This window comes from Mastomys coucha, unplaced genomic scaffold (genome assembly GCF_008632895.1).
Source record: "Mastomys coucha isolate ucsf_1 unplaced genomic scaffold, UCSF_Mcou_1 pScaffold22, whole genome shotgun sequence".
Taxonomy (NCBI): domain Eukaryota; kingdom Metazoa; phylum Chordata; class Mammalia; order Rodentia; family Muridae; genus Mastomys; species Mastomys coucha.
The window spans coordinates 176,221,125-176,237,689 of NW_022196905.1; the positions used below are offsets into that span (position 1 = coordinate 176,221,125).

At 46.7% G+C, this 16,565-nt stretch overlaps 2 long non-coding RNA genes across 2 annotated transcripts in view; one reads left to right on the forward strand and one right to left on the reverse strand.

Annotated features, from left to right (window-relative positions):
* The window catches only part of LOC116069146, a 10,946-nt gene extending 8,908 nt beyond the window's left edge, over positions 1–2,038 (reverse strand). The window contains exon 1 of the long non-coding RNA XR_004109873.1: positions 1,224–2,038. This is a non-coding gene — a long non-coding RNA (uncharacterized LOC116069146). The remainder of the gene's footprint in view (positions 1–1,223) is intronic.
* Positions 1,246–16,565, forward strand: part of LOC116069147 — a 43,361-nt gene continuing 28,041 nt past the window's right edge. The window contains exon 1 of the long non-coding RNA XR_004109874.1: positions 1,246–3,454. This is a non-coding gene — a long non-coding RNA (uncharacterized LOC116069147). The remainder of the gene's footprint in view (positions 3,455–16,565) is intronic.

Sequence of the window (16,565 nt, forward strand, 5' to 3'; positions counted from 1 at the left end):
GGGGGGAGGAGGAGATGGGGAGGAGAAGAGAAAGGGAAGGAGGAGGAGGAGGGGAAAGGAGGAAGAGGAGGAAGGAACATTGCTTTATATGTGGGAAGAGAAGTGTGATGTGTCAGAATAACTGGGCTTTGAAGCTGCCATGAACTGCATGATCAGAGAAAATCTCCTCTAGGAAGTGACAATGAACAGCAGAAGGAGCAGCAAAAGCAAAGGCCCTAAAGCAGGAACCAGTCAGAGCCACTGAAGGGCTAAGAGAGGGCCAGCATCATCAAACAGCCGGACAGGGGCCCTATGAGAAATCATCTCCTACATTTTACTCTGCATTATTAAAAGCCATTAGCAGAGCACTGCAAGGGGGTGACATCGCAGATTTATACATGGAAGAGCTTGTTTTGTCTCTTGGGCCATTGCAGTAAGGAAGTATGGAAACCCACAGTGAGGAGGTCTAGCTATAATCAACATCTATAGTCCCTGATTAGACTGAGTCTGAAACAGTCGATATGATGTGATGTAATTTGATTCTGCTTAGAAGCAATAGAACTGGTTGGTTAAATGTTAGTTGTGATTAAAGAGGAAGAGTCATAGATTAGGGAGTCTTAAGTTTGCACTTTAACAACTTAGTTTGATGGAGCCATTTGGTTCACAAAGGAAAGCTGGGGGAAGAATGGGTTTGGGAGACACAGCAAGAGTTGTGGACATTTCAGCTGGAGCTGTTTATTTAACACTCGGGCAGTTGGACAAGCAATTGGAAACATGAGAGAACAGAAGGGACGCATGACCCTGAGGGAAGTGACAAGGACTAGACAGGCAGATTTGAGAGTCATCAAGACACAGCTGGTATGAGAAAGAGATTATTACCTAGAGAGAGAGTGAAGATGAGAATGACAAAGAGAGAGAAAGGGAAGAAGGAAGGAAGGAAAAGGCAAGGGAACGAAGACAAAAGGTCTTTAGGTCCTGGGTAGTTCAACATTAGGGCAGACTGAAGAAACTGAGAAATGTGCAAGGGGAGAAACGAAGAAAACAGGGCATCCGGAAGGGAGAAGTGTCCCAGATAATCGATGCTGGGAACCTCCCTCTGATGAAGCATGTGGGAATGGCGATTCTCCTCAGCCTAGTCCAAAAAGAAAGGGGTGGGGCGGGGGGAATTGCTTGAGACCGACCAGCAAACCGAGTCAGTGGTAATCTACAGATGGAGGGGAACAGAAAGCCTGGGAAAGTCTGACCTGCTTTTGTTTTCATGACGAGCAGTTTCACGGTAGATGTACCTGTCAGTGGTGATGACGTGGAGGAGGAAAGATCTTGCTGGCGCTGAATGATGAGCAGTTCCCAGCGTGCTGTGAGCAATCCACCGAAAACCAACAGACCAAAGCTTGTCCGTGAGTGAGTCACTCTGTGAGAAGCCCTCCCTCCCGTGGGCAGTCCTGAGAGCCCATGGATGAGAGCCACAGCTTCGAACTGGATTGGACCAAGGAAGTGTGGTCGAGAGCAGCTTGAGATCATGGTCTCTGAAAGCCTTTTGGGTGCTGATAATCATCGGCTGGCCCAACCATCTTCCCACCCAGGGAGACAAGCTCTTTCTGACGCAGCCTCAGGAGCTGTGGGAGGCACCTGCTGACTCAACAAAGCTGGGTGCTTGCTGAAGTGAGAGCCAAGGTCAGGGGTCAGACTCCTGTTCCCCATGCAAGCCTCTTCTGCCCCTTCCCCAAGCAGTGAGTAGGGCCGGGCTTTTGCATCATCACTCCCCAGCCCCTCCAGGCTGCAGCTAAGCTTCCCTTTCCCTTCAGCCCAGGATTTTGGGTTATTTTGTTTTGTTCTCTCACCCGTTCCTCCTTTATCAGGGAGGTGAGCACCGGAAGTCCTCAGCGGAACTTGGTATGAATTCTGATTTCCTCATCATCTCTTTTTCACCCCCAAGCTTCTCTGTTGTGAGAGCCACCCACGGTGGAGCAGGTCATGACATACATTCTCCAGTTCCAGCCAATCTACTGCCTCAGGGCTAGGCAACTGAGATAGTTTATCTCTCTGAGGAGACAATTCTGTCCTCCCCTCGATTTGAAAAAAAAAAAAAAACACAGAATATTTTAAACTTTGAGGCCAGAAACACAGCAACGGCCTTTATAGAACAAATACCTCCCAGCCAAACCAAAACCAGGAGTCAGCTGGCAAGAAGCGAAGATTATCCGTTGGGTCCAATTTCCAAGGAAACCGTACATGAACCCACCTGGCTGCGGATAGGATAACTGCTTTTTCAATGGAGTATTCTTCCATATACACACCCTCTCCCCCAGGAGCAACTTCCGCAGCCTCATCAGAAAGAGCGCCAGGTGCTCTGGCTGCGGTAGGAGTTCCTTGATAGCGTTCCAGAATGAACACCTTGTGACGCTGCTACACTCAGAATCACACAGAGCTCAGACGAAGTCTGCTAACTCAAAATGGAGCTTCTACTTCAGAAACCATTTGGGCAAATATTTAAAAAGCACAGCTGCATACCACCCTGCAAGATAGCTGCCTTATTTTTTTTTCTTTCTGTTTTTCACAAACCTGTATTTAAAACGAAGGAGGTCCAGTAGGCATTAGGGAACAATAGAAATATTAAAGATCGGATATCACACCAGGTAGCATGAAAAAACTTGCCATTCTAGGAATGTTATGGAGGCCAGATGTCAAAGGAACACCGTGCTGGTAGGCCCTGGATGGAGGGAGATCTTGCCGGGGTCCTTTTGTTCATTGATCATTAAGGGACCGGAGGAAAGGCATGACTATACAATTGCTCAGGCGTTGAAGTGATGCTGTACACGCTACACGCTTTCTCAATGGAAAGGGAGATTTGCTCTTCGTTCGTGAGTAACGAAACTCTGCGCCCCTTTCACAAACATTTACGAGTGGGAAAGAGCCGGACAACAGGGCTGAGCATTTAAATCAGAAGAAGCAAAACAACGAGGCTGTGGGCCATAAGTGGGAAAAGAGTGCCTCTGGTCTGCGCATGCTCCTACCAAATACAAAGCCTGTTGTATCTGTGTATACCACGTAGCTAAAACCAGCCTTGGGTTTAGCTTTCGGATGCTAGGCATCAAAACCTTGGTTGCTAAGGACACCGGGAAAGGTTTCTCGTAAAGAGAAGTAGTATAGGATGATCCAGGAACTTCCTTATACAAAAGCATCCTAGAGGACCTGAAATGATCCCGAGGGCCCGGAAGCAGAGCTGGCGTGGCTTGAAGGCTTGCGTGGACTATGTATTTATCTGCCACTGAATCTCAAGGACTCTGCCTTCAATGGACCTCGTGTATATCAATGGGAAACAGCTGTGGAAAATCATGAAGCTGGTCTTGATAATCAGGCCTGTTCTCTGGCTTCCCTTCCCTTTCTGAATCTCAATGATCGCATATGACTTCACTGGGCCGGAGGAGTCCTCAAAAAGCAGCATTTCCCTCTACTATCAGCCTGGGCTCTGGAGGTAAAATAAATAAGCTTGTTAATCAGTTTATGTAACAAGACCTTGAGCAAGTTATTTCTCTACTCTAGGCTCAAGCGTTCTCAAATAGAAGCAAAATTACTTATTTTGTGTTGTTGCATGTAATATATTTAGTATATATACTTCCGGCCATGCTATAAACATTTGATATATTTTAGATTTTATAGTTATTATTTGATTAATCAAATAACCATAGAAAATGTTAGGAATTTTAACTATCCAGTTCTGACTTTCCAATCCCACATCTACTTGGAAGCCCTCTTAGGTGAGTGCCTCAAATTAGCAAGGCAAGCAAGCATAGGGAATAGCTCTGGCACCTGGGGCGCCACTTGTTTTGAGCTATATACACACCTCTTATTGAAATGCACTTGGAAGCTCAAGACCATCATCTGAATGTTAACTATGCAGTGCACCCCTCTTTAAATAATGCACCTAGCAACCTGTTAGCAACCTAGGTCCCTTACCTACACAGAGCTTCATAACACGTGCTTTAAACAAAAGAAATACATTACTCCTCATAGCAGCCCTGATGATGCTCCATTTATAGTCAAACACATCTTGGAATATGTCTAGGACTAACTTTTAGGAAGAATCCATTATTTACACCTTATGCGTGTGCATAATTCAGCATACATACGATTAAAATCAGATGCCTTACGGGAAGGAGTTTGTGTAGCTGAGAAACGATTATACCTGGCCCATTCCCTGACCACTGGAAACATTAGGACAAACAGCTCTGGCTGGATCTAAAGACATCTTTGGCTACAGATTCCTGAGCTTGTTTTACAAGGCATTTTGTGATACCCCATTGTGTCTTTCAAGGAGGCGACCTAGAGATCTAGAGTTTCCAGCTTCTTTGTACCACTATGAGAGCGTAGAGAAGGATCTAGCTCTCTGGAATCCATCCTCCTAGGTGCCAGGGGCTTTATTCAGGTGTTTGTATCATCAGTGTATGAGAACATAGAGAGGGATCTAGCTCTCTCTGGAATCCATCCTCCTGGGCGCCAGGGGCTTTATTCAGGTGTTTGTATCAGCAGGTCACTGCTCACACCAGGTTCACGGAACCCCGGTTAGCTTCTCTGCACACACAAATATCCTGTGCCTCCCAGGGAAAACACCACAGATTCACGTAACCTGACCTTTCCTTAGCCTTGCCTTCTTTTCTTCCTCCTTCTCCCCTCCTTTGCCTCTCCTTCCTTCTATTCTTTCTCTTTCTCCTTCTGTTACTGTTTTTTGTTTTGTTTTGTTTTGTTTTAAACAGGGTTTCACATGCACCCTAGGCTGGCCTAGGACTTACTATATACTAGGCTGACTTTTAACATGACATCCTTATGTCTGTGTCCTGAGAGATGGGATTACAGGTGCATGCCACCACACCTCACCCACCTGGCACCCCCTTCCTTCCTTCCTCCATTCCTTTCTTCCCCTCCCTCCCTCCCTCCTCCCCCTCCCTCCCTCTCTCCCTTTCTCCTTCCCTCCCTCCCTCTCCCTTCTGTGCTTCTTTAGTCAATAATGATAGAAGAGCTGAGATCAATAATATTCCATGGAGCAGATAGATATACTATTTTCAAAAAAAATGCTCATGCGAAAGATTAGGAAAACAGACTAGTGAGCTGGAGGCTATGCGGAGATGCATTACTTCCCTAGTGCTGCTGTAACAGATGACCACAGACTGGATGGTCTAAACCATCACAAATAAATTCTTCTTACTTCTGGAAACTGGAAGTCTGGTATCAAGGCAAGGGCAGGGCAGTGTTCTCACCCAGGTCTCTGGGGATGGGTTGGAGGTATGGGACTCCCTCCTGCCCGCGTCACTTCAGCTTTCCGATGCACCATCTTGTTTGCTTTCCTTTATTTCTTTTTTTTTTTTTAAAGAGATTTATTTATTTTACACTGTAGTTGTCCTCAGACACACATCACAAGGGTACGTTGGATCCCATCACAGATGGTTGTGAGCCACCATGTGGTTGCTGGGAATTGAACTCAGGACCTCTGGGAGAGCAATCAGTGCTCTTAACTGAGCCATTTCTCCAGCCCCATTAATTTCTTTTCTTATCATGGTGACAGACTACCCAACAAAAGCAATGTAAAGAGCGTAGGGTTTGTTTTGGCTTACAGTGGCTTACAGCTCACACTCTGTCTCTCTATCTCTCTCTGTCTCTCTGACTGTCTGTCTCTCTCTCAAGCTCACTTGTTCACACACACACACACACACACACACACACACACACACACACACACACTCCTTTTTTTTCCTATTCTATCTGGAACTCCAGTCCACGGGAAGGTGCTGCCTCCATCCTGGGTGAGTCTCCCTCCCACAGATATTCCCAGAAGTGTGACTCCTGGGTAACTCTAAATCCCGTGTAGGTGATAAAGCCTTCTTTTCCTTATAAAGACATCACTATGTCCCATATGAGTCCATCCTGACATTCCTAGTTAATTACCAATGCGACACTCATTTTCCAATTAACGTTAGGGGCTCCAAACTGACATCACTTTGGGGAAGATACTCTTTACCCTATCACATCAGAGAACATGTAGTTTAATGGGAAGGCTAAAATAGTAGCCGCTCTCTCGGACACTGAGTAGCCTGTAAGTCTCACGAGAGCTCGGTGGCGGTTATGGGTGTATAAATGAAGAGGCGGGCATGCCATTCATCTACTCTGGAGGAATTGTGTAGATAAGGTAGTTTATGTGGCAGGTCTGGAGATGAGAAGCACTGTAAGACAAGGCAGTCCTGGCAGAAGGAAAAACCAGTGTGCAAACCCATAAAAGCAGAGGTGGTCTGGGGCTGGTTGAGTTGTACTCTCTGCATTACTTTGAAGAGTAATGGTTAGCTACTCTGTATATGAACAGCTCCCTGTCTCTAGCATCTAGCAAGTCCCATATACATATCGTGGAGTCAGTTGGAATTTGCTGAATGATAACAACAGAGTGCCCCAACTATGCCACTCCCGTTTGGGCTCTTACATTTCTAAGCTAACCTGAGTAGCTACATACATCATCCACCCATCACCAAGTGGCACTAAATAATGGAATTAATGCAGGGATCAAAAAGTTAATTAAAATAAGAAGCTAATTAATGTTGACCCTAGAAGGCTAATATGATCCCAATTACTAAATCAGTTAATTGTGTTCTCTGTTCCTGGAAGTAATTTCCACTTCATTGTCCTGCTTCCGCACAACAAATTGAGCTGCCCAATGTGTAAAACACTGACCCAGGAAAACAGAAAGGGACAGCACCCATCCCCAACCCCCCACCCCCTACCCCACCCTATCCACCACCACCTAGTTTCGAGGCTGAGCACGTAACTAAGACATCTACCTGCTACCTGCTAGAGACTACAGATCAAGTTCATGTTTCATTTCATTGCTCAGAATACCACTCCGATTTGGTTCTCACCTGCATCTAGCAGAGGTTTGCTTTAACAAATGTCCCAAACAGCCTCTTGGGTGCCTCCTGGGTGCCTCCTGGGTCCCTCTTGGGTGCCTCCTGGCTTGCTTACTGTCAACTCTGGAGGACAGAAACACAGACAGGCTCTCTAAAGCTGACACACAAGTTGCTGTGTCTGGGCTGTCCTGGCTGTTGGAACCTCTACCCAGCAGTGCTGCTACTTGGTATAGGAGAAGAGACCTGATGTCCCTGAGGGCCACTCATAGCAGAGCCATCATCACTGCCAACTCGTCACTGTCCAGACACTGCTTGGTGTTGAAGGCTCCAGCTTTAACTAAAATCTCATCTCCTCCGGTTGTCCCCTACCCCGCCCCCCACCCTCCCAGGTGGATCTGCTCTTTCTCTGCTCTCACTTCCCTGGTGTTCAACATAACATGGCCTCAGTTTGGTCAATGGATGAGCATTCCATAGAACCACACAGTGCATTGTCTGGGTGGGACTGACACTTTCTACACGAGCTATTTCCAAGGGTGCAACGTGATTTGGTTTTATCGACATCTAATTTTATTATCAGCCTGTCTTCCTTTGCTGGGACTTCTGTGATGGTGTACCACTCTCCAGGTTGCTTAAACACCAGAGATGGATGGAGGTTGTGGGGCTAGGACTTTCAGGTTTGAAGCCTGGGAGGACAGAATTCAGTTCATGCTGCTTGTTCTCACGCACCGTGTGGGTGAGGTCATCGTTACAGGTCACTAGAGTTTGTCCAGCCGGGAAGATCAGAAGTTGGGGGATGTATACCCAACAATTCTGCAACAGCAGACTGTGCTAACACTAAGACACGGGGATCTTTACAATAGATTCTACCTTCTTTCTGTCTCTTAAACCACTCTGCAACAGCAATGGACAGAGAGCATTCCTGGGGGTTGATATCTCTCGGGAGGCACAGGGTGTCTATCAGGAAGGCTGAGCCCTTTCAGGGGAACAGCTGGCACAGACTTTCTCTGCGACTCGCCACTGATACTCCAGCCTTACATTCAAAGCTTCCCACAGAAGCCATTGACATTTGTTTAGAAACTAATTGTGCTGTGGTTTGGGGCACAAAATGGAAAAAGATCAGTCTGTGTTGCAATCCATCTTGCAGTAAAATGACTGCCGTGGCAAAGCAGAAAATTGTTCCATTAAGTCAAAGGCAACCTCAATCTGGAGGCCAGAGAGGCCGGAGCTGGAGTCGGGCCTCTCTCATGCAGAACCGCCGCTGCCACATCTTAACAGCACTGTGGTCACCGTAACACTAAGTTCCTGACCCCCCTCCCCTCTCCAAGAAACCTGCCTTTCCTCCTCTTCTCCTTCCCTTTCCCGGAACAGCCAAGTCTCTGTCCCATGGGCATCCTGACCATTGCAGTATTCTGCTCTCAGCCTGGTTTAAGCTCCCTTTCTTTGCAAAAGTTGCCCCTTCCTCTCCAGCATTTGGGGCTGTCTCTCTCCTTTGAATCTCAACTGCCATTAAAATCTGGAAACCCATGCCCTCCAAGTCAACAGCCAGCCAGAAACTTCATAGCACAATGATGCATGCTGCTGTGACTTGGATTTGAAACGTACCCCGAAGGGCTCTTGTGCGGAAGGCTTGATCCTCAGTACAGCAACGACTGGAGGCAAGAATTTGGGGAAATGACCAGATGGCAGGGCTCTGACCTCTGCCACAGAGTAATCCCTTGAAATGAATTTCTTTACTTACTTCTTCCTTCCTCCCTTCCTTTTGTTCCCTCCTCCCCTCCCTCCCTTCTTCTCTCTCTCCTTTTCTTTTCACCTCCTCCTTTTCTTCCATCTCACTACCTAGCCCAGGATGTTCCCACGTTCATAGTCCTCTTGTCTCAGCCTCCTAAGCTCTGGGATGATAGGCAGGTGTCATCACAGCCAGATGATATGTTCACAATTTCAGGGAATATCTGAAATTCTGGGGACTGTGGAAACTTAGGAAGTGAAATCCAGCTGGAGAGAACATGCCTTTTGAGGCAAGCCTCTAGGGACGGTATCTTGCCTGCTGCTTTCTCTTTGACCGTCTTTCTCTCCACTTCCCTCCCTCCAGGAGGCGAACAGTTTTGATCTACCACAATATTCTGTCTTAACGGAGCCGAGTGACTGTGGATGGAAACTCCAGAAACTGAGTTGATGTCAACCTTTCCTCACACGTGGTGTCTAATTTCTGATGGGACCGTGCCAGGGATGCAGAATCAAGTGTTCCACTTGAGACCTGCTTAATCAGAATTTGTTTCTATCAAGAGGCCTGGAAATAGGGTGCACACTGAATTATAAAGGTTCTGTTATTCCCAATATCACCTTTAGAGTTAAGGCTGAACTTGTGCTTTTGAGAACTGTGAATGGCTGCTCTCTCTGTCTCTTTGTCTCTCTCTGTCTGTCTCTGTCTCTGTCTTTGTCTCTGTCTCTCTCTCTCTCTCTCTTGTATTCTACCTGTCCTGGGCTAACCACAAGAGTGCAAACAACTATTAGCATCAATTTTTAATATCTCTAGTCCCACACAGTTCTTTGCCAACCAGAAGTTAGAAATGACATACAGGATTGCAAAGCAGAATTTCTGAATCGAGCATAAGTGTGTTCTTGGTTTTCTGCTACATTGCTATTCTCTGCTACATCCCTGTGCTACCCCCAGGTTGTGACAACCCCTGGAGGATTGCCAGTTAATTCAAACTTTTTCTAATTTTTAAATTGGGGGTCAGAAAATACCAACCTTGGAAGAGAACTTCTGGGTCATTGAGTTGTGGGATGATAGGCAGGTGCTATCAGGTACAGATGGTGGATTCACAATTTCAGGGGATATCTGGGGACAGTGACAACATAGGAGGTGAAATCTAACTGGAGAGAACAGGCCTTTTGGAGGCTTGCCCCTGGGGAGTATGACTTTTTGTCTGTTGCTTTCTCTCTGACTGCCTCTCTCCACTTCCCTGCCCCATGAGATGAGCAGCTTTGATCCACCACATGCTCAATGACCAAAAACACTCCTCTTTGCTTGAGAGAAGAGGAAACCAGTCATGGTCAAGTCTCAGCTGTAGTCAATTTCACAGAGCCCAGGAGGGCTAGGGGGTTCAAGAACCTGTGCTGTACTAATTTATAGTAAGACTTAGCTCCTCAGTAGACTGGACAGGGTAGGGTGGTCATCCCAGTAAGTTTTCAACTTCTAAACATGTTAAGAGGACTAGAAATGGAATAAAGGTTCCTGGGAGGGTGGAGTAGTTTCTGCTGTGCTCCACTGTCCATATTCAGAACTCACTGGTCACATGATTCAGTTAGTTGAAGTAAAGGATGGTGAGCCCATGGATTCTGGAGAGCAGGGACTATGGGGTGGCTGTGGTCCAGATCTGAGCTGTTCCCACACTTGACACTCAAATGATGATGATGATATGATGATGATGATGATGCCGCCGCCCTTTGGAAGGGTATGGAACCATTGGAACATGGGGCTTAGCAGTTGGCAGAGGCCATCATGGGAGGTCCTTTGAAAGTGGTACTCTTCTTCCAGTTTGGCTTTCTGATCTGCTAAGATGTAGTGGCAATGCTGCAAACTTCCATGACCAACGACTGAGCTACCATGCCTTTACCACCATGATGAGTTGGCACCTCCTGAGCTTTGACCCGAAGTTGTTTCTGTCATGTTGGAGTGGTTTGAATCAGAATGATCCCCACTGGCTCAGAGATTTGAATGTTTAGTTACACTATGTTAGGGGCACTATTTGAGAAAGATTAGAAGGATTAGGAGGTGTGGCCTTGTTGGAGTAGGTGTGGCCTTGTCAGAGGAAGTGTGTCACTAGGTGTGAGTCTTGAGGTTGCAAAAGCGCCTTCCAGGTGAGCCAGACTCTCTCTCAGCCTGTGGATCAGGTTGTAGCTCTTAGCTACTGTTCCAGCACCATGCCTGCCAGGTGCCATAATCCCACGGTGATGATAATGGGCTAAATCTCTGAAACTGTAAACAAGCTTCCAATTAAATGCTTTCTTTTAAAAGAGTTGCTTTGGTCATGGTGTCTCTTCACAATAGCACAAGTGTTCTGTCAAGATGGCCAGAAAGGTGACTAGTACTGGAATCTTCCTCAAGAGGACAGCCGCTGAGCACATTGTCCTCTTTAGGGTCACAGCTCCACATAACAATTTCAGCTTCATCACCCACCAGCCTTACCACCTTCCTTGTAGCACATAGTAAATCTCTGTATTAAATCACATATTAAATACCAAGCCTAGGCCAGGTATCCTATATCTATTACTAAATGGCTACCATGTGCCCTTTTTACTGATCTAACTGTGAAGTGTGGGGACTGATTTTTATCCCTGTGACATTGGGTGAAGATATACATCAAAGACAGAGAAAATAATTGTGAAATCAGTAGTCTCAGATGCTTATGAAAGGAAAAGGAGCATTTCAGCATGGACCTACAGATAACCCAGGACTAATACCTGTATAATATCTTAATAAATATATATTTCTATTTAAACAATGATGCATTTAAATATTTAAATAAAATAGACTTCTGTGTGTTCATATTAAATTATATATTTATATATATAAACAAATAAAAATAGACATTGTATATAAGTTACCTGAATCTATACAATTACACACAAACACATCTATCTTCTATATACATCTCCATGTAGCACATGTATTTTATATAGGAATATACACATACAATGTAAACACTGTATGTATATAAGTTATAGGAAGGATTATAGGTCTAAATGGTTTATGTACTCAAGGATATTCTGTTTCAACTGGCCTAGTCTCTGTACCCTGCAGGCCTACAAGGTTGAAATAGATATTAGGAGCTCAGTGCCAATTCCCAGAGGGAAACGGCGGTTGTGTGTATGTGTTTGCGGGGGCTTTATTAGGGTTATCTGTAGTGAGGAGGTCTGTCCATGAGGTGGTGATGATGTTTGCACAACAGAAGCAGGAGGGACCAAACTGAGGGCATTGAGCCATATCAGTGAAACATGGGATAGTGATCTCATGTCCCTTTCCCACTCCACTCCCATGTGTGGCTCCTGCCTGGCCTCTGACTTGCCAGAGTGCCGATCTCACAAGGACACATCTTGGCAGTTGTAAGCTCAGTCTCTACAAGGCAATCCACGATGATAAGCCATTAGGCACGCTGGCTCCGTCTGGTGGAGCTGAGTTCCTGCTCCCTCTCTGGCTGGGGGTGGGCTCGTTTGTGTTCACTGATCTCTGTGGAAACCTTCCAACTGACAAAAAAAAAAAAAAAAAAAAAAAAAAAAAGCCTGGCTCTGAGCCTCTGGGAGTCTCAGCTTCCTTGGCTCCTTCAGCACACCTGGAGCTTCCTGCTGCTTGGAGTCCACAGAGACTGGACCCAGGTCAACAAAACATCTCTGCATATGGCAAACACTCCCTATACCAGCTTTCCCAGATCAACGGGTGCTAAAGGTGGGAAGACATGGAACAGAGGCCCCTCTGAGCAGTCTTTCAAGAGAGAAAAGATGCTGTGAACTTCTGCACCATTAAGACCCCCTTTACACCCCCCCTCCCTGTGCCATATCTTATTTCTTGCGGTTCTTCTCATCCCCAAGACAACTCCAGAGAGGAAGGGCTTCTTTTCATTCATAGCTTCATGGTGGTGTCTGTCTGTTGCCGCAGGGATGTGGCTTGCTCACATCTTGGTGGGTCAGGAAGCAGAAACAGAGAGCTCAGGCTGGAAGCAGAGCCAATCTACCTGTATGATTGTACTTGCCACCTCAGCCCTGTGTGCCAAAGGATCCACAGTTGCCCCCACAAACAGTGCCCCGAGCTGAGAAGGAAGTGTGTAAACGCACAAGCTCCTGGGGGACATCACGCAACCCAGTTCTAACACAGAGATCTCAGCAGATATCAGGGCAGGGGACACTGTGCTGCTTGGTGCCTACCTTAGTCAGGGGTTCTGTTCCTGCACAAACATCATGACCAAGAATCGAGTTGGGGAGGAGAGGGTTTATTCAGCTTATACCTCCACACTGCTGTTCATTACCAAAGTAAGTCAGGACTGGAACTCAAGCAGGTCAGGAAGCAGGAGCTGATGCAGAGGCCACGGAGGGATGTTACTGACTGGCTTGCTTCCCCTGGCTTGCCCAGCTTGCTTTCTTATAGAACCCAAGGCCACCAGCCCAGGGATGGTACCACCCACAAGGGGCCCTCCCCCCTTGATCACTAACTGAGAAAATGCCTTACAGTTGGATCTCATGGAGACACTTCCCCAACTGAAGCTCCTTTCTCTGTGATAACTCCAGCCTGTGTCAAGTTGACACACAAAACCAGCCAGTACAGGACCCTTTACTATGTCCAGACTATTTAGAGACCCCGCTATTATGGCTCTTCACAGAAAGGCAAACCAGCCCCATTTAATTGGAAGCTTGTTTACAGTTTCATGCCTGCATCAGCGTAAAGATGCTCACGGACTAAGATCTCTCTGAATGCTACCTAGATATTACAGGCTCAGCTTTCAAATGAAACAGCAGGCCTCAACATCTGGGGAAGCCTTTTCAGCGTACACCATGGTTTCCCCGTCACCTAGACCAGAACTGAGATCTGCCTCCCCATGGCCATTCTCTGGATGCTTCTCCCTTGACCGCTGGTTCTTCGTGAGACCCAGCTGTGAGTGAATTTGCTGTTTCTCTACAACTGTGACCACGCTCTCTCTTGGAGCAAATGCTCTGAAAGCCCATTGGCTGATTGGGGGTGGGAGGATGTACTGATGCCCTTGTCCTGGAGGCAGGGGGTAGGAGAGAGTCGGGACTGGAGAGTCTGAGCATACCTCATGGTGATGCTCATGGCGAACCTAGGGAGGAGTGGCTTAATGGATGATATTTTGCCTGCCTCTCAGTTTTAGCAGGTGGTTGCATAACAAACCAAATGTCAGTGATGTGGGGACCTCTCAGGAAAACCTGGCTTTCTTACTCGCTTCACAACAAAGGGAGTCCAAGTTAAACTGCACCCAAGAGCAAACTGAACCTGCACTGAAGAAGGACCAGAATCTAATCATCTCTGGGCCATTCTGAGCTTGCTGCCCTGATAACAACAATGGCTGATAATTATAATGACTGGCATTAATGGAGAACTTAAGTACCGATCAAGCTGCGTGCTAAGTGCCTCCCTGTATCAACTTACTTCGAAGCCTTGTCAGGTCCATACTATTCATGTCCAGGTACTCAGAGATGGTGTGACCCTGTCCCCTGCCCCTCCGGGATCCCATAGCTTGTACTGGAAGGTGGGAGTCTAAATTTGTAATAACCATTCTGTATTTCCCAAATGCCTCTTGACCTACTTAAGTCTGTGCTGGAGGAATTCTATGAGCCCCCAAACTGCAATGAGTTCCTGGCATCAAAGCAAGCCCCTGCGTAGATGTGTCCTATGGGAGAAGACCCGGAACAAAACAGCCTATAAGGGCCAAATAAGATCAGAGGCACATCACGGTAGGAGCCTATTGTGGAGGGCTGGAACTCCTGTTTTCTCTTCATCTTTCTTTCGCTCAAATCCATCAGTGGGTCAATTCCAGTGGGATCCCTTTGATCACAATGCTTGGGTGCCCTTAACAGGACACCACACTTAAACAAGAGTTTGTCTTTTTTGGAGTCCAGATGATCGTGTTTGGATCCTAGATGTTAGCATTCTGACTCAACTCCACCCCATAGTTACCTGGCAACAGCCAGGTAAGCCTGGCCCACTAAAAAGAGGCTGCTTTCCGCTGCTTTCCCCCTTGTCTCGCATACTCTTCCTTCCCAGTTCTTTCTCTCTTGCCCCCTTGGGCCCTTCACCCCTTTCCTATCCTGCTACTCTCCAAGATATCATGACCGGTCTCTACTTCTCTACTTTCTCTCTCTCTCTCTCTCTCTGCCTCTGTCTCTCTCTGTCTCTCTCTCTCTGTCTCTGTCTTTCTTTGCCTCTAAAAAAAGAAAAAAGAAAAAAAAAGAGTTTGTTTATCTTATGGATGACAGTGACAGGAATAGGCAGCCTCTGTCGTGAAGGTCTTATCAGAGAATGTTCCTCTTAAAAAATGTGTGTGTGTGTGTGTGTGTGTGTGTGTGTGTGTGTGTGTGTGTGTCTAAGGAGGCCAGAAGAGGACATTAGATACCCTTAGAGCTGGAGTCTGGACCTGAGTGCTGGAAACCAAATGTGGTTCGTTTGGAAGAGCAGCAAGCAGTCTTACCCACTGAGCCATCTTCCAGACACTCCAAGGTTACACCTTCATCTTGACTTTGGCCCCAGCCTCGGACCGCAGCCTATGCCTACAGCAGGCAGACCACACTGAATCCATCATTATCTTTGTGAGCTGACCATGTGTTCATATTCTGTGTTTGCCTCTTTTGGCTCCAGCACACAGAACATGGGCTTAATTGCAGCTAGAAAGAGCTGTCAGGGAACACAGAGAGCACTCTCTTACACATGCTCTCTGATAGTCAATCTAATTAGCATGCTTCAATGATGAAAGCTGCGTAGTCACCCAGGGCTGAATGTTACCGAGTTACCCTGCTAACATATGCCCAAGGGGCACCAGGTCCGGAAGCAGCTTAGAGCCAGCTTCAGTATCAGAGCCTCGGATTTGTTTGATCATGAGTCTTCTCAGCCATGAAATCTCCAGGCCCTTCCTGGCCTTGATGCTGCACCCAGAGCTGTGAGCTGGCTCAGGTCCTGGATTCTGGTCCTCCCTCTGCAGCCACCTCTCAGTTTGGTCCAATGCTTTTTCTTCCTGGTGCCCTACATAGCCACCTGTACTGCGTGGCTACAAATATTTGCTCAGGATCATTTCAGCAGCTGTGAAGTGTCCTGGGATCTGTGCATGAAAAGCGCTCTATTCAAACTTGTGAGCCAAGCGATGACTCTGGCCCTGTGTACATCACAGAAGACAGACTGGGACCTGTTCATCCCTCATACAGCCCGGATTTTATTCCAAAGCTTCTCTTCGTGCCAAGGCAAAGGACTTGTCAGGGAACTGGGCAGCCTTGCCATTTTCAAAGAACCTTCTCTTTGGTAAGGATCCTCTTCTTGTTAACTATTGCATTACATGTCAGCAAATGTAAAGCCATCAATGTAAAGAAAGGAACAACTACACAAAGAGAAAGCTCTTCTCATGGAAGCATTAATTATAGGCTGTTGAGAGGGTGAAGGAAGCCATTTTCCTGCTGGGATCTGTACTGTTAGCATATTGGACACTTCTGGAGCCCACCCTACACAAGTATTTTCTACTTTCATATTTGTTCTTATAGGTCTGTGGGGCATGTTTGCTTTGTCAAGGCACCTACAGTATAAACCTGAGAACGCACAGTATATCTAGAATTTGTTAGGGACTTATTTGGGTGTCTTAGTCCATGTTGGCTATGGTCACAGAGCATCATTGTCTGGTCACTTGTCAGCAACAGAAGTTTAATTCCTCTAGTTGTGGAGACTGGCAGTCTAAGGTCAAGTGTTGAAACGGTCAGGTGCTGGTGAGGGTCCTCTTCCTGGTTGAATACCACTGGATCCTCATGTGGCAGACAGAGGGCAAGACTCCTTTGTGGGATCCCCTTTGTAAAGAGCTCTAGTCCCATTTATGGGAACACCCCCTTGTGACACAGTCACACCCTCGGAGAACATAGTGTCCAGTGTTACTCTTCTGGGCATGTATAGTGTTACTCTGATGGGCATGTCCAGTGTTACTCTTCTGGGCATGT